At 37.7% G+C, this 18,987-nt stretch overlaps 1 long non-coding RNA gene and 1 pseudogene across 1 annotated transcript; one reads left to right on the top strand and one right to left on the bottom strand.

The window, feature by feature from the left end:
* The first annotated feature begins 208 nt into the window (after positions 1-208).
* Positions 209-1,813, top strand: LOC121251407 (annotated as a pseudogene).
* A 7,758-nt stretch (positions 1,814-9,571) lies between these two features.
* Positions 9,572-17,649, bottom strand: LOC121252864. Its single transcript, XR_005938294.1, has 3 exons — positions 17,605-17,649; positions 17,427-17,496; positions 9,572-9,606 (listed from the first exon to the last, which is right to left on the bottom strand). It is a non-coding gene; the product is annotated as an uncharacterized LOC121252864 (long non-coding RNA).
* Between the last annotated feature and the right edge of the window lie 1,338 nt (positions 17,650-18,987).

The raw sequence follows: 18,987 nt of genomic DNA, 5'->3' as shown, positions 1-18,987 counted from the left end.
TTAACCATAGATACAATACAAATACCCCGAAACTACGGCTGGCCTTATAGTTCTAAAAAAAAGCTCTCTAAGACTCCAAAAATAACAGCCGCTCCACCCTAAGATTGAAGTTTGGCGCGGAAATCACGTTCAACTTCATATACTCGTCTTCTCTCTGTTTCTCTTTCCTTTTTTCATATAAATAACAGAAACATACGCATGAAGCACTCAGAGAGAGTAGTCACATTCCTTGAACATTTATAGTCGGAAATGGCTTTGAGACTTGCACTTTTGGCTGCTCCGGTGTGGTTTCTAGCCACAGTGCTCGTTCTCCGTCTACTCCCAACAGTTGTATGCCATGCCAACCAGACGGTGGCATCGGAGCCAACATCAAAACTAGATGCATGGATTGCGCTGAACACGAAACAGTATGTGGAGGCTTCAAAGCACAGACTTTTCGACAATGCCCTCCTCGCGGGCCTTAGCAGTGCTCCATTGAAAATCATTAAGGTCGAAGCAGATGGTTCTGGAGATTTCAAGACGATTAACGATGCGGTGAAGAGTATTCCGTCAGGAAATACAGATCGAGTGAGTATATCGATTCGTGGGGGTAAGTAAAGGGAAAAAATTCTAGTCGATAGGTCGAAGCCTTTCGTGACGTTCTATGGGCAACCAGGCAATATGCCCACCATATCGTTTGACGGTTCAGCAAAGAAATATGGGACCTTTAACAGCGCCACGGTCGTCGTTGAGTCTGACAACTTCATGGCCGTCAATGTTGTCTTTGAGGTGCGTCTTTGCTTTTCCTTTTCTTCTTCAACTTAAAAAAAAAAAAAAAAAAAAAAAAAAAAAACTTATAACTCTTTTAAAACTATTTTATGAATCTTAATAATAACCTAATTGTTTACTCGAAATAAAATATAGTACTAATATCCGTTTTGTGGATGGTTGGTTTTTACAGAATTCTTCTCCAAAGCCAGATCCCAGTAAATCAAACGGACAAGCAGTTGCAATGAGGATATCAGGGAACAAGGCAGCATTTCATAATTGCAGATTTATAGGGTTCCAAGACACCTTATGTGATGACAAGGGCAGGCACTTTTTTGAGAACTGCTACATCGAAGGCACTGTTGATTTCATCTTTGGAAATGGAAAATCCATCTACAAGGTAAGCTGCCAACCATCTTTGCCATTTTTGGATAGTTTTAAAAATTAAATTAAGAATGCACGCAGAGCCAAAACTCGGTGTGTGTGTGTGTGTGTGTGTGTGTGTATATATATATATATTTATGTATATGTATGTATGTATGCATGTAAAAATATGCAGCACACCACCATAAACTCGGTTGCAGAGAATTTGGGTGTGATAGCAGCACAGTCTATGGACGGCAACTCAGAGGACAGCGGATTCGTTTTCATCAATTGCAAGATAACGGGGACCGGTGATATGTACCTTGGTCGCGCATGGAAGGAGACTTCTCGGGTTATCTTTGCCTATACATTCATGGGTAAACACATCAATAACGACGGCTGGATGTCGCATAACGACCAAGAGTATGCAACCAATTCTAACTCGTCTTTTTCCCATTTTTATTTTATCTTTTTAATTTTAATAGATTTAAGCATATGGTCTATTATTATATTGACACGTTAATAATTAGGAGCGTGTTTTACGGAGAATACAAATGCTCGGGACCAGGGTCAAGCTCCTCCAAACGTTCATTTGGAAAGATTCTTACTGACGAAGAAGCAAAGCCATTCTTGAGTAACACTTTCATTGGAGGAAACGAGTGGATTCTCCCGGTTCCCAAGATTTGAGCTTTTCTGGCCTAGGATTTTATGCATTAGTTTTCCCAAAGGGACCCGAACACCATTTCTAAGTATAATTGTCGTTGCTCTCATTCCTCTTCAAAGCTTATCTTTTATCTGCTCAAGACAAATGGTGTGCCGGTCCCTTTCTCCCATTTGAAGAGAAACCCAAGCTTTTACTGAGTGAGTGCGTGTGTGTATTCGTAGGCATGTAACACCCGTCAAGTACGAAACTCTCTTTTTCTTTGGCCGTGTGTGTAAGTGTAACACCCAGGCCTAGTCAAGCCCGCTTTACAAAATTTTTAAGTTTATAGATAAGAAAAGCCCACTTTGAATTAACAAGTACTTTTTTTTATAGACTACGAGCTCAGATTTCTTTTTTTTTTTTTTTTTTTTTTTTTTTACTTTGGTGGAATATGTTTTTTTTTTTTTCAAGAGATTTGATAATTAGATTTTAAAATCTTTTAATGGACCAAGTGTATTTTCACCCGAAAAACTTTTGGGACAAGTAATTTTTTAGGTTGAGTCGAAACCTAAAACTTAGGAAAAAATCCCATGCATTGATCCTATACAAGATCCAATAAATGGGCCAAATACTTTTTTAGGCTAGTGTGATGCCCCCATTCCCTGCTTAGGATGAAACAGAGACTTAGAGTATTGAGTCATGCAACATAAGGTTACATAACCCCGTTCATGATAATTAATTTGCAATGCATCCTAGTATGCAACTAGCAGTATACAATAATTACAGCAGAAATAAAAGATTGAGGTGAAAAATATGCCAGAATAATTAAAATATCACAACTTCATTAGATAATCATGTTCAAAATATTAAAGTATCAAAGACTTATATACAAAGTCATAACATTCTCTTCATACGATCTAAGACATAAAGGACTTGAGCTATAAACATCCAAAATTAAGTCCAGCTTCCTCTCCAGATCCAGCTCCTCCTCAATCATGCGAATTCAGTCTTCCATCAATCTCGTCCTAGTTGATCCCTAACACAATTTCTATCATTCCGAGTGGAATGATAGTTGTCCCATAAAAGGATGAAATTTACTTGAAATCTTAGTAAATTAAACAACTAATTAACAAAAAGATAAATCAATCATGAAAAATGATAAATATGCAATGCATGAGATTAGAAAATCAGTATGCAAGTCTCCCATCCAAATTCATCAAAATCTTTTAAAAATATAGAGACACGGGATTTTACTCACTAAGTAATTTCGTCATCATGTTTAAAAAGACAACTTACTCATAAAAATCTTATCATAAACTTTCATCATCATAGGCTTACGTCATTATTTTAATTAATAACATAACATGTGGTAATGTTATAGTTCTCTATAGTATAATTTATGTTGAAACTACATTGTCTATAGACTCATTCTCAATGCATTGGTAAATAAATATCATAAAAATCATAACGTGTACACCCACCAGCATTAAATGTCATAACATGTTGACTTTGCTCCGATGTTCTTTAAAAAGAACTCATTCGAAACTTGTTGACTGTTCTGCATCAACCTAAAGGTTACCACTTCATTATTAAACACTCCAGAATGGGCATATGGGTTCCACCAGGATAATTATTCATCCTAGCCTCCATAAAAGGGTGAGAGTTACTTGAAATCTCAGTAAGTTAAACAACTAATTAACAGAAAGATAAATCAATCATGAAAAATGATAAATATGCAATGCATGAGATGCAGAAAATCAGTATGCATGTCTCTCATCCAAATTTGTCAACATCTTTTAAAAATATGGAGACACGGGTTTTTACTCAATAAGTAATTTCGTCATCATGTTTGAAAAGACATAACTTCTTCATAAAAATCTCATCATAAACTGTCGTCATCATAGACTTACATCATTATCTTAATTAATAACATAACATGTGGTAATGTTATAGGTCTCTATAGTATAATTTATGTTGAAACTATGTTGTCTATAGACTCGTTCTCAATGCATTGATAAATAAAAATCATAAAAATCATAATGTGTACACCCACCAGCGTTAGATGTCATAACATGTTGACTTTGCTTCGGCGTTTTTTAAAAAGAATCCATTCGAAGCTTTTTAACTGTTCTTCGTCAACCTAGAGGTTACCACTCAATTATTAAACACTCTAGAATGGGCATATGGGTTCCACCAGGATAATTCCTCATCCTAGCCTTTGGGGTTGTGATAAAGTGATTTTCGTAAAATGTTTTGAAAAATTTTTTTAATCATGACATGTGCATATATAGCAAGTTTCATGAAAAATGACATTTATATGCAATATACTAAAAATGGTGAAAATATCACGTCCTGTAAGTATACACTCAATGTATCATATAATATGATATTTTATGCTCAAACTGATAATTGAAATATGGATGAACATTTATCAATAATTCATAAATAATTTATCAAGGTGTAAGTCAGAAACCAACTTACAAACTTCTAGGCAAATTTGAAATTAGCATCGTAGCTGCGTAAATCATGTGTATACCAAGTTAGGGTTAATACTCTTATATATAGGTTCAAAATCAAAGGCTTCAAAAATTGGGTATTTATAAAAATATCACTAGACTTTCAAAAATTGTCATTTTGGCTCTAAATTTTCACTAATTGTAAACGAATTCCGAATTTAACCAAATTTTATGGACTTCATATTTTTGGCATTCTAAAACCATCTATGCCCTTGGATTTTCAAAATTCAAAGTGAAACTTGTCCAATTAGTCCCAACTCGTGGCATGCATCCTAGTTTATGCCTATGTGTATTTTCAACTATTGATCCCTATGAATGCAAGCATATGAAATTTTCTTTAATCACTAATGATTACTAACATCTTTAGGAACATTATGAAGTCTAATTCTTGAGTAATCAAGTTCATCCCAACACTTAATCAAAGCTAATAAATCCTTAATCACCAATATGCTTAAAACCAATTCATGCTTGATAATCGAAACAAGATAAATTTAAAACTTATCATGGCATGCTTCAAATGTAACACCAGGGCCCAGCCAAGCCACATTACAAAATTTTTTGGGTTTATAGTTATGAAAAAACTATTTGGGATTTCAAGTAAAAAAAAAAATATGGAAGAGAGTTTGGGTTTAAGATATTTTAGGCAGAATAAATTTTTTCAGTGGGTTTGATAATTAGGTTTAAAATATTTTAATAAACTAAGTAGATTTTCACCAAAAAATTTATGGGACAAGTATTTTTTTTTTTTTAAGATGAGTCAAGGCCCACAACTTAGGGGGAACAAAAACCCATGCAATAATCCCAGACTTAATCTAGTCGTGGGCCAAATTTTTTTTAAGCTAAAGAGCCCAGTCTTGTGAAAAACAGGTCCAGACTTCACGTCGGACGGCTTCAAGCCGTTTCCATTTTCATGCACGTCCCTCCCTTCTTCTTCTTTAGGTTTTATCTGTTTCCTCTTATAGCTCTTATATATGTTAAGCATTCTCAACCCTAGAATAAGTGTCGTTGCCTTCTTTTCACGCCCTCAGCCATCCAAACTCTTCCGAGCATCCATTCTCCACTGTGACGGCTACCACTTCAACTGAGATACAAACAACCAAAAATCACTCGGTTCCGGCAACTTAAATCAGAGCACCTGTTTTCTCCCCGTCAAACCACAACCCAGCCACCACGGAGCCAGCTCTCTTTGCATCTTCATTACCAACCCAGCACACACGAAACCGTTGTCAGCCTGCACCAAGCACAACTGATGCCCAGCCTATGAAAATCACCAACGTAAACACTTTGTTCTGCTTCTCTGAAAACAGAAAAAATCCCACATCTTGAGCCCGCCACCTCCACACCTTGGGAGAGCGACCCACACGCACGGAAACACCAGCCACGAAACTCCCCTATTTTGAGCCACCCAAAACAGAGATCCAACCACCCAATCACTGCACTGCACCAGCCACTCCAAGCCATCGCCACCTGCACGGAAAAGGTCGTCAAACCTCCACAGGCCACCTCAGCCAGTAACAACCCCTCACGATGAGTACCTCTCTCGGTTACTCCCTCCTTTCTCACCGCCCTCTCTCGCGCTCACCTCTCCCTCTCATTCTCTCGTGCTCAGCCTAGCTCAACGGCATCTCCGCCACACTCCTGCTCTTTAGCCACGCCACCACAGCCCCTCTAGCCAGCCCCGTAGGGCCTTACCACTTCATGCGTGCCTTGGTTTCCCTTGGGTAAGCCCTTGTTGCCGCATACTTATTTTATCTCCGTGTATTGGTTCGTCTGGTCTTCATGTTCCTAAAAGTTTTATATATATATATATATATATATATATATATATGTGTGTGTAACTATTGTTAACCTAATAGAAGGAAGTGTTATTACTATTTTACTCCTTAGTGCATGCCTCCAGATTTATTGTTTAGGCTTAGTTTAAATGGATTTTGTTTAAGTCTCAAAAATATTATATTTGTGTAGATAACTTTTTGATAATATTATTAATAAAAGGAAGTAAACCTTTTTTTTTTTTTAGAGATGAGTTTTTAATGACTTATTTTATGGGAATTTTTAGTAGCCAAAGTATTCTATTAATTTATAATATGTTGTTGGTAGTTTAGATATTTTAAGCATTAATATTTATTAAGTTCCGTAATTATCATAATACTTATTCAATAAATTTCTTCTTCGGTACGAATTCGATTAAGTGGATATTGATGGTTTTAGAAAATGATGGTATTTTAGAAATTATGAGAATTTTAGATTTTGCGGTTTTAAAAATAGGTTCTTTTAGCATTTTTTAAGTTTAAATATCTAAATACGTAGTTGATTGGAAATTTACGTGAATTATGTGACTTTTATAGGCGATGATTAATATTTGTTTAACATTTTTAAGGAAATTTTTTGAAAGATTAAGGAATTCAAGTAAGCAAGATTCCTATACTACACTTTGCATAAAACAAAATGATCTGTGGTTGATTTTGAAAAATTTGCCTGTTTTGTTATGAAGAGAAATTTTGAAAACGATCTCAGTTATTTTTTTTGCATTACCCATAAAATTATGTATAAGGAAATATTTTTTGTCATAACTGGTGTAGACATGAGCTTATTTTGACATTTTGTTTCTGAACTGTGTAAAAGAGAGCGAATATGAAATTTTGTGCCTAAATTATATTTTTGTGATTTGATTCTATTCTGTTTTGAAAATGTTATGTACTCTGATATGATAAGACATGATTTCTGAAACCTCTGACATGACATTCTGTTTCTGTTCTGACATTACTACGGGTGTAAAACTGTGGCCTCTATTTGGGTTGATACCAACTAACTTTTCTGTTTCTGGTGCACCCACTTTAGAAATAAAGTGATTTTCTGCATGATCTTTCTTATGTGCACACTCGGGTCTCCAAGAATTATAAGGGAAAAATTTACATTCTATTTCTGCTCCATTGGCCACCAGGTTTGCACAACCCTATCACGAAGGTTAAACATGGAATTATGTTCTGATTTGATGTTTCAGTTATGCTGTGGCAAAAACATTTTGAATAAGAATTTTTTTTGAACTTTCTCTCTAATATTTTTTTATATAACATGTTCTGATTCTGTATTCTGAAAATAAAAAAATATTTTGTTCTACATTATGAACTCTGTAAATGCTCATGTTTCATACTAGTATATGTTTTTTGCTTATTGAATTGTTGATAACTCACCCTTTATCTCCATAATATGTTTCAGATAATTTTGATGCAAGAACTGGAAGTCAAGAATAGGGAGTACTTGCAAGTTTTGTTGGTCATAGAAGACTAAGTGCTTTAGGGTACAATTACTGTTAGAGTCTTTTGGTAGTGTTGATATTTTATGTTACTTGGGTATTTTGAGTAATGGATATTCTTAATCCTTGTGAAAATGTTTATTTATATTATTAAGATACTTCTAATATGTCCTTATATAGGAACATGAATATTGTGTTGGACAAATAAGTTATTATGTTATGGAAACTCTGGTTTATCTTAAAAGTATTATTCAAGATGATTTTAGTTGACATGAGTTAACTCTCCGAACCTCTCGAGGTCGGGGTGTAACATGTAATCACAAATTTAACCTTCCATAATCATGTTAGGACATTGTTAGATCATACGAAATCATTCTTAGGACATGCCATAGCTAAATTTTCAATTAAAAACATTCAATCATTCAAACCTTCATTTAATTGACCCGATTTTGCATTAAGCATCATAACCTTCTAGAAACTCAACCAAATTTTGTACCAACACTTAAAAATAAAACTTGACATGCTAGCTAAAATCAAAAGTAAGAAAACTTACAAATTTTGTGACCTTACAAGAACTCTAGACTACCTTACATAAGAACACTTAAGAACTCACCAAAACTCACTTGATTTGCACTCTTTTGATCTCTAAGAGGGGAAATACTCTTAAGGCTCAAGAGGATTGTAACACCCCGTTCCTATAGGATAGAGATGTCACTAACATTCATAACATAATGCCCGGTAAAGAGATTCATATCTTGAATATACCTCATTTATTGAAAAGCGATAAAATGTTAAAAACTGATTTGAACATAATCGTCTCAAAAACTGAACGTAAAGCAAAAGAACATAAATTAATCCTAGGAACGACATAAAAGACGTCTTATTCTTGTGTGAATTATCATCTATTCCTTCCTAATCCTTTGTACTAAATCTACTCCTGGCCATCCAGCTCTGCATCGTCATAAACATCATCTGCAACAATTAGACATGAAAGAAACAAGAAGACAAACAAAAATGACTCGAATACTCAGTAAATAGCATATTATATTGTAAAATATAATCTGGCCTAGCATGGATTTAGTTTCTGAAGACTCTTAACAACATATATACATATATCGTCATATATTCACATAGCACATATCTATCCATCATCATGAGCAGAAGCATACATAATTAGGGCAAATATGTAACGTGAATGTATAATAACTTGTTTATCTTGTTTAACATGGAGTGAAACACGCTTGAGTCTGTGTTTCTCTTAACTGAGTCATGGAGTGAAATACGCTTGGGTCCGTGTTTCACTTAACTGAGTAACATGGAGTGAAACACGCTTGGGTCCGTGTTTCACTTAACTGAATATCATGGAGTGAAACACGGTTAGGTCCGTGTTTCACTTTACTTGAGTAACATGGAGTGAAACACGCTTGAGTCCGTGTTTCACTTAACTGAATAAGATGGAGTGAAACACGCTTGGGTCCGTGTTTCACTTTACTTGTGGTTAACCACGCTTGAGTCCGTGGTACTATATTAAAACTTCTTATCTTTCTTAATGCATGAGAATTCATTAGGCTTCATGAACTTTCTTAACATGGCATATTCCAGTACATGGCATAACATAATATGACATAGCATAACATAACAAGAACTGAACATTTTATGACATTCCATGGCATACATGATCTAAGTACTATATAAACATGGCATACATGATTTACGTGCTACATGAACATGGCATACATGATCTAATTATCACATGAACATGGCTTGCATAATTTGACTATTCTATTACATGGCATATTTGACTTGAATTACTACATGAACATCTCATGGCTTTCATATGATTTTAGTAACATTCAATCAATCAAATGACAAATTCATTCATTCAAGCATTATCTCATATTTCATCAAAGATCGTGAAAGGAATTTAACCTTGACTTGTCTTATAACGTAGCATAGATAATCATCATAAGGACATCATATTTTCATACATAACAATAATATTCACAGTACGCATACATTTATATGATCATACTATTTACCTCTTAGCGTTGCTTCCTGACTTCCAACTTGTAGCGCGTTACCTATAGGAGGTACTAGACGTTACTAATTTCCTAGAAAAGTGTGTCGTACTATTCCATGTAATTAAATACATATAAAGGAACTTAACTAAAATAATAGGCTTCATAGCATACTTTTTTTTTAAAAAACATATTTTAAAATCCCTTCAGACTTTCTGCTGTAAAATAGTTTATAAACTTCTCCCTGATTAACGAAATGTGGACTCTTAGAGCAATAACTCTTACAACACAACCCACGCTTAGAGCAAATTCAATTTAAAATCACATGTTTAATTGAATTCACCCAGCCCATATAGGAAATCAGTCCACGTAATGCACAGATTTAAAACATGAAATTTCCCATAGACACTGTAAGCTACACTGTAATTAAAAAGAAAATCTCATCAATGAGATTTACGGAGGCCTAGAACAAGAGTTATAAAGGGTATTTTGGGAATTCATCTTAAAGGCCATGGTTATTATGGGGAAAACTGATTATAAGGAAAAACTATAGGCTTACGCGCCGGGGGGGGGGGGGGGGGCGCTCACCGAGAGAAAAAAGGCTGAGGCGACGGCGGCTCTGGGGTGGTTGGAAGTGACCGGCGACGCGACTGGGTCCTCTGGGCAGTGGTGCGATGCAAGAGAGAGAGAGAGAAGGGGAGAGAGAGAGAGAGTTAGACCGAGACGGAGAAAATCAGGGGAAGAGAGAAATCTCGACGGGAACTTACCGGAAATGATTGGGTTCAACGGGGTAGGGTTGGCCGGCGTTTTCTGGCGCCGTGGGTGGTGCTCTGACATCCTAGGGTGGTCGGCAGTGGCTGGGCAGAAATAAGGCTTGTGCGAAATTGTTGGTTCTCTGGGTATTTCAATGTTTAAAGCAGAGGCTTTGTGGGTAGGGAGGGAAACCTTCAGGAGATTGGCTGAAATTCAAAATTGCCTAGACTTTAGGAACCTATTCTTACGAGGATATAGATTTTGAGAGGATTTGAAAAGTTTGAGCTGGAGTTAAACTCAAACTGGAAACCGAATCTAGTACGGGAACTTAATGGATGAGAATACGAAGATTTTGGATAGGGAAAATCATTAATTTAAATCTATCTGTTAGCACATTTTCTAAGATGAAAATAACAATATAAATAAAATAAATAAATAAATAACAAATAAATAAAATACTAGTGCTTAAGCCCTAAATTTGGATCCGTATGTTACAATGTCCCCCCCTTAAAAGAAATCTCATCCTCGAGATAACGTACCTCAATCGAATAAATATGGATACTTGGTCCTCATGTCCTCTTCTAGCTCCCATGTGGCCTCTTTTTCCGTGTGGTTGCTCCAAAATACCTTGACCATCGGGATGGTCTTCTTGCGGAGTGCTTGAGCTTTTTGTGCAAGGATTCCGACTGGAAATTCCTCATAAGTCAAATCCTCGCGAACTTGGAAAGGCTCGTACTCTAGTACATGTGTAGGGTTCGAAACATACCCTTGAAGCAAAGAGACATGGAAAACATCGTGAATAGCCGACAATTGTGGTGGGAGGAAATTCCTCATAAGTCAGATCCTCGCGAACTTGGAAAGGCTCGTACTCTAGTACATGTGTAGGGTCCGAAACATACCCTCGAAGCAAAGAGACATGGAAAACATCGTGAATAGCCGACAATTGTGGTGGGAGGGCCAACCTGTATGCTGCTGCTCCAATTCTTTCTAGTACATCGAAAGGGCCTACATATCTTGGACTCAGTTTGCCTTTCTTACCGAATCGCATAATTCCCTTTTCGGCGCCACTTTCAAGAATACTTTGCTTCCTACCTCAAATTGTAACTCTCGACGCCTTTGATTCGCATACTTTTTCTGTCGCTCTTGTGCAATGGCGAGTTTCTTTCGGATGACTACTATTTTCTCATGCATCTCCTGAATAATCTCTTGTCCAAGGATTCTACGTTCTCCCACTTTGTTCCAATAGAGGGGTGACCAGCACTTGCGGCCGTAGAGAACTTCATATGGTGCCGCTTGAATGCTCTCCTGGTAACTATTATTGTATGCAAATTCGATCAAAGGTAAGTACTTAATCCAGCTGCCCTTGAAATCCATTACGTAGGCTCTAAGCATATCCTCCAATATTTGTATTGTCCTTTTTGACTGTCCATCTGTCTGAGGGTGGAAGGCTGTGTTGTAAGTCAACTCTGTCCCCAACTCTTTCTGTACATTCCTCCAAAATGTTGAAGTGAAACGGGTGTCCCTATCTGACACAATCTTAGAGGGAATTCCGTGCAGCCTAACGATTTCACGCACATATAATTCTGCCAACCTATCTGTAGAATACGTCATCTGAATCAGAATGAAATGAGCTGTCTTGGACAACCTGTCAACAATTACCCAAGCTGCATCCTGACCTCCTGGTGCCTTAGGAAAACCTGATACAAAATCCATACCAATTTCAACCTACGTCCAAACAGGTATAGGGAGTGGGTGTAATAACCCCGAAGGCCTTTGATGCTCTGCCTTAACTTGTTGACATGTCAGACACTGTGCTACCTATGTCACTATCTCTTGCTTCATCCCACTCCACTAATAGTGTTGTTTTAGATCTCGATACATCTTGGTACTCCCCGGATGAACTGTGTAGAGTGAACGATGAGCTTCTCTCAAGATCAATTCTCTAATTACTCTATCATTGGGTACACAAAATCTTCCCTTAAATCTCAAAGTGCCATCATCAAACACTAGGAAATCAGGTCTCTTACCCTCTGCTACTTCTTCTTTAATCTTCATCAATTATGTATCACTTGCTTGGGCAACCTTAATTTGATCTATCAATGTTGATCCTAGTGTCAAACTATGCATCTTAGCTTGAGTGTCCTGAATTACCTCAATGTCAACTCGCTCCATGTCTAGTAGAATATGTTTCTGAGGAGTAAACATCATAGCTAGGGTGCTAGAGGATGACTTCCGACTAAGTGCATCTGCTACAACGTTTGCTTTACCGGGATGGTAGTTAATGTTGCAGTCATAGTCCTTCAAAAGTTCCAATCATCTCTGTTGTCTCATATTCAGTTCTTTTTGTGTGAAGAAATATTTCAGACTCTTATGATCGGTATAAATCTCGCACTTTTCGCCATAAAGATAATGTCTCCATATCTTCAAGGCAAAAACCATTGCTGCAAGTTCCATATCATGGGTTGGGTAATTCTGCTCATAACTCTTTAGTTGTCGGGAAGCGTATGAAATAACTTTCTCATTTTGCATTAAAACACAACCTAAACCCTTTAGTGAAGCATTGTTGTATATAACAAATCCTCCATCTCCCGAAGGAACTGTAAGAACTGGTGTTGTCACTAATCTTTTCTTCAATTCCTGGAAGCTGTCCTCACACTCATCTGTCCATAGGAACTTCTCATTCTTTCTTGTCAACTTTGTCATCGGAGCTGCTATACTTGAAAATCCTTCTATAAATCTTCTATTGTAGCCAGCGAGGCCTAAGAAACTTCGTACCTCATTGACATTACTAGGCTTGGCCCATTTTACCACTGCTTTAACCTTTGCTGGGTCCACTGAAATTCCTTTTGCTGACACCATGTGTCCCAAAAAGGAAATCTTTTGTAATTAGAACTCGCATTTCTTAAATTTTGCATACTTCTTTTCTCTTAGTGTTTGAAGGGCAATTCTCAAATGCTCTTCATGCTCTGCGCTACTCCGAGAATAAATGAGAATATCGTCGATAAAAACTATCACAAACTGATCCAGATAATCCTTAAATACCCTATTCATAAGATCCATGAAAGCTGCGGGGGCATTAGTTAGACCAAACGGCATAACAAGGAATTCATAGTGTCCATACCGTGTCCGGAAGGACGTTTTCTGCACATCTATCTCCTTAACCTTCAACTGGTGGTAACCGGATCGCAAATCTATCTTAGAAAAGACTTGGGCTCCCTAGAGTTGATCAAATAAGTCATCTGTCCGAGGTAGGGGTATCTGTTCTTGACAGTCACTTTATTTAACTCCATGTAGTCAATACATGAACGCATAGACCCATCATTCTTCTTCACGAAAAGTACTGGAGTACCCTATGGAGAGACACTGGGGCGTATGAACCCTTTTTCCAGTAACTCTTGCAATTGATCCTTGAGTTCTCTTAACTCAACGGGAGCCATGTAGTAGGGTGCTTTAGATACAGGCGCCGTTCCCGAACTCAACTTCTCTATCTTGGGGTAACCCTGGAAGATCTTCAGGAAACACGTCTTTAAAATCTCTAACTACCCTTATGTCTTCAATCTTGAGTCATTCTTCTGGTGGTAAGACCAAACTCGCTAGAAATCCCATGCATCCTTGTCTCAAAAGCCGGGTGGCCTGTAAAGCTGAGATTACACGCGGAGGGAAACCTCCTTGTACTGACTGAAAACTAAACTCCTCTCCATTTGTGGATTTAAAGACTACCCTCTTATTAAAGCAATCCACACAGGCATGGTTCCTAGATAACCAGTCCATTCCCAGAATCACGTCGAATCCGGACATATTAAATATGATCAAGTACGCAAGTAGAATTCTCCCTTGAATCTCAATCGGACATCCAATTAGCACATAATCACAATTAACATGTTCTCCTGAGGGCGTAGCAACAGACATGCTAGGTTCTAGTGGTTCAGGTATCTTCTCAGTCAAAGGCACATAATGATTTGAAATGAAAGAATGAGTGGCACCAGAGTCGAATAAAATGGAGGCATGACGTGAAAACAACGATAATGTGCCTATATGAATGTCATCACAACTTAGAGCTATGAGGATCATATAGTTTATCAATCGTACAAAAGACACATCTAAATTTAGGATAACGAAAGGTACCTGTGACCACATCATTAGATGTCTCAGCGTCCCTTGGGTAAGAGCAAAAACTCTAACTGGTGTGGTAATCCTCTGACCACTCTTTGTAGCTGGAGGCGGCACATTCCTTGGACAATCTCGAGCCATATGGTTTGGCTGCCCGCATTTGAAGTAAACATTTTGGCCCACTAAACAACTTCCTTGATGCCTCTTTCCGCAATTTTGGCAAATCGGATACATTGGAATACCCGGAGGTGGTTGTGGACGGTAGTTGGGGGCAGGCTTCTTGTTTCTAATGGACTCAGGTAGAGGTTGTTGGCGTTTCCTTTGATTGAAAAGTTTCGTATTCACCCTCATGTCTTCTTCCACCAAGGTGGCTCGTGTGACCAAGTCGGTGAAATTACGGATCCTCAGGGGTATCAGGCGACTTCGAATTCTCGGATGTAAGCCCCGCTCGAACTTTTCACATTTCTTTTCCTCGTCTGGAACTAGATAACTTGCAAACCACGATAATGCCACAAACGTCGCGGTATAGCGTTCCACTGTCATGGTTCCCTGCACCAGGTCAAGAAACTGCCTAGATTTTGCTTCACGGAGTGTTGGGGAAAAATATCGGTCCAAAAATGCCCATTTGAAATGGTCCCAAGTGATGGACACCCCCTCGTTAAGCTCAAGCAGTAGCAGTTCCCTTGTAGAGGTCCACCACTCAGCCGCTTCGTCTGCAAACATATAAGTGGCAAACTCCACTTTTTGCTCATCCGTACAGAATAGAGCCCTGAAAATCTTCTCCATTCTTTTGATCCAGCTTTCTGCATCGAGTGCTTCTGCCCTACCGTCAAAAGTCGGAGGATGCTGCTGTGTAAACTGGTTCAGGGTACAACCGCCCTTGGGATTCCTGGCTACCAAGCCTTCTTCATCAATAAAACACCGAAAAAGCCTGGTAGCAGCAGCCGCTAACACCTCTGGTTCGTTCGGTGGAGGTTCCGAGGAACCTTCCAGGTGCGTATTACGCCTAGTTCCTGGTGCCATTATGTAATAACACCATTCATGCAATGAGTAAGTAATAATTTAATCATGCAATCAAGTTAATCATGACAATACATATCAAACATAATAGTCAATAGTCTCTCTTGAACTTTGAGCTGGCCAGGAGTCATCCTAGGTGTTTGCTATCCCAAATTCTTTTTTTTTTCTTTTTTCTACAGAATCTCTCAACCTGGCTCTGATACCAAATTGTAACACATCATTCCTATAGGATAGAGATGTCACTAACATTCATAACATAATGCCCGGTAAAGAGATTCATATCTTGAATATACCTCATTTATTGAAAAGCTATAAAATGTTAAAAACTGATTTGAATATAACCGTCTCAAAAACTAAACGTAAAGTAAAAGAACATAAATTAATCCTAGGAATGACGTAAAAGACGTCTTATTCTTGTTTGAATTATCATCTATTCCTTCCTAATCCTTTGTACTAAATCTACTCCTGGCCATCCAGCTCTGCATCATCATAAACATCATTTGTACCAATTAGACATGAAAGAAACAAGAAGACAAACAAGAATGAGTCGAATACTCAGTAAATAGCATATTATACTGTAAAACATAATCTGGCCTAGCATGGATTTAGTTTCTGAAGACTCTTAACAACATATATACATATATCGTCATATATTCACATAGCACATATCTATCCATCATCATGAGCGGAAGCATACATAATTAGGGCAAATACATAACGTAAATGTATAATAACTTGTTTATCTTGTTTAACATGGAGTGAAACACGCTTGAGTCCGTGTTTCACTTAACTGAATAACATAGAGTGAAACACGCTTGGGTCCATGTTTCACTTTACTTGTGGTTAACCACGCTTGAGTCCGTGGTACTGTATTAAAACTTCTTATGTTTCTTAATGCATGAGAATTCATTAGGCTTCATGAACTTTCTTAACATGGTATATTCTTGTACATGACATAACATAACATGACATAGCATAACATAACAAGAACTGAACATTTTATGACATTCCATGGCATACATTATCTAAGTACTACATAAACATGGCATACATGATTTACATGCTACATGAACATGGCATACATGATCTAATTATCACATGAACATGGCTTGCATAATTTGACTATTCTATTACATGGCATATTTGACTTGAATTACTACATGAACATCTCATGGCTTTCATATGATTTTAGTAACATTCAATCAATCAAATGACAAATTCATTCATTCAAGCATAATCTCATATTTCATCAAAGATCGTGAAAGGAATTTAACCTTGACTTGTCTTATAGCGTAGCATAGATAATTATCATAAGGACATCATATTTTCATACATAACAATAATATTCACAGTACGTATGCATTTATATGATCATACTATTTACCTCTTAGCGTCGCTTCCTGACTTCCAACTTGTAACGCGTTACCTATAGGAGGTACTAGACGTTACTAATTTCCTAGAAAAGTGTGTCGTACTATTCCATGTAATTAAATACATATAAAGGAACTTAACTAAAATAATAAGCTTCATAGCATACTTTTTTTTTAAAAAAACATATTTTAAAATCCCTTCAGACTTTCTGCTGTAAAATAGTTTATAAACTTCTCCCTGATTAACGAAATGTGGACTCTTAGAGTAATAACTCTTACAACACAACCCACGCTTAGAGCAAATTCAATTTAAAATCACATGTTTAATTGAATTCACCCAGCTCATATAGGAGATTAGTCCACGTAATGCACAAATTTAAAACATGAAATTTCCCATAGACATTGTAAGCTACACTGTAATTAAAAAGAAAATCTCATCAATGAGATATGCGGAGGCCTAGAACAAGAGTTATAAAGAGTATTTTGGGAATTCATCTTAAAGGTCATGGTTATTATGGGGAAAACTGATTATAAGGAAAAACTATAGGCTTTAGGGGGGGGGGGGGGGGGGAACTCTCATCGTGTACAGAGGGCTGAACTAAAACAAAGAAGTGGTTGTGCGATGCTCACCGAGAGAAAAAGGCTGAGGCGACGGCGGCTCTGGGGTGGTTGGAAGTGACCGGCGACGCGACTGGGTCCTCTGGGCAGTGGTGCGATGCAAGAGAGAGAGAGAGAAGGGGAGAGAGAGAGAGAGTTAGACCGAGACGGAGAAAATCACGGGAAGAGAGAAATCTCATCGGGAACTTACCGGAAATGATTGGGTTCAACGGGGTTGGGTTGGCCTGCGTTTTCTAGCACCGTGGGTGGTGCTCCGACGTCCTAGGGTGGTCGGCGGTGGCTAGGCAGAAATAAGGCTTGTGCGAAATTGTTGGTTCTCTAGGTATTTCGATGTTTAAAGCAGAGGCTTTGTGGGTTCTTATAGGCGATGGGAGGGAAACCTTCAGGAGATTGGCTGAAATTCGAAATTGCCTAAGCTTTAAGAACCTATTCTTACGAGGATATAGATTTTGAGAGGATTTGAAAAGTTGGAGTTGGAGTTAAACTCAAACTGGAAACCGAATCTAGTACGGGAACTTAATGGATAAGAATACGAAGATTTTGGATAGGGAAAATCACTAATTTAAATCTATCTGTTAGCACATTTTCTAAAATGAAAATAAGAATATAAATAAAATAAATAAATAAATAACAAATAAATAAAATACTAGTGTTTAAGCCCTAAATTTGGATCTGTATGTTACAAGGATGCTTGGAGCTGTGGTGTGTGTGAAATGAGAAGTGGTGGGAAGGATTTATAGGTGGCCAAGGGATGAGGGGTGTTGGCTTGAGTGCTTGGTGATTGGGTAAAGTGAGAGGTGCTCAAATCTGTAAAATTTTCAGATTTACTTGCATGAGCTTGGGTCACTTGTGCAGAAAGAAATAGTGCCCTAAACTACCATCATTTCTTCTCCACAATAACTGCAAGCGTGTAGTTGACTCCTGGTCGTGGGGCATCATTTGGGTGGTAGTAGATCCCTTAGACCACATTTGAAAACCATTGGATGGAGGTCGTTTTGTGGTGGCAAAAAATCAGTTCGGTTTCGGATGTTTTTTGGCAGCAAAAATGAGTCAAAATCTTCACAATGGTCATGGGACTTCTTGGTGATTAGGTGGAGAATGAGGTGACATGGGGTGGTAGTATAAACCATGGCATGAGGCTGGTTCAAATTCAATCTAAATAGTTCCTACACAAACTAGACCAAGGTGCACTCAGTTTGGTTCTTTGAGTTGGTTGATGCAACCAATTTCGTTTAAGGCTCAAACTGAGTGGATGCTACCAATTCCCAAAATTTGAGCTTTTCAGGCCTAGGATTTTATATAATAGTTTTCCTAGGAAAGGGACCCGAACACCATTTCTAAGTATAATGGTCGTTGCTCACATTCCTCTTCAAAGCTTCATCTTTAATTTGCTCAAGGCAAATAGTGTTAGGATCCCTTTCTCCCCTTTGAAGAGAAACTCTAGCTTTTCCTGAGTGAGTGCGTGTGTGTATTCGTAGGCATGTAACACCCTTGAAGCGCAAAACTCTCTTTCTTTGGTCGTGTGTAAGAAACAAGCAAATGGTTCTTACCCTGTGTGCTTCTCCTCCATAGG

Source organism: Juglans microcarpa x Juglans regia, chromosome 2S (genome assembly GCF_004785595.1).
Source record: "Juglans microcarpa x Juglans regia isolate MS1-56 chromosome 2S, Jm3101_v1.0, whole genome shotgun sequence".
Classification (NCBI taxonomy): domain Eukaryota; kingdom Viridiplantae; phylum Streptophyta; class Magnoliopsida; order Fagales; family Juglandaceae; genus Juglans; species Juglans microcarpa x Juglans regia.
The sequence above is the reverse complement of the archived record's forward strand: the minus strand, read 5'-3'. Positions and strand labels throughout refer to the sequence as shown.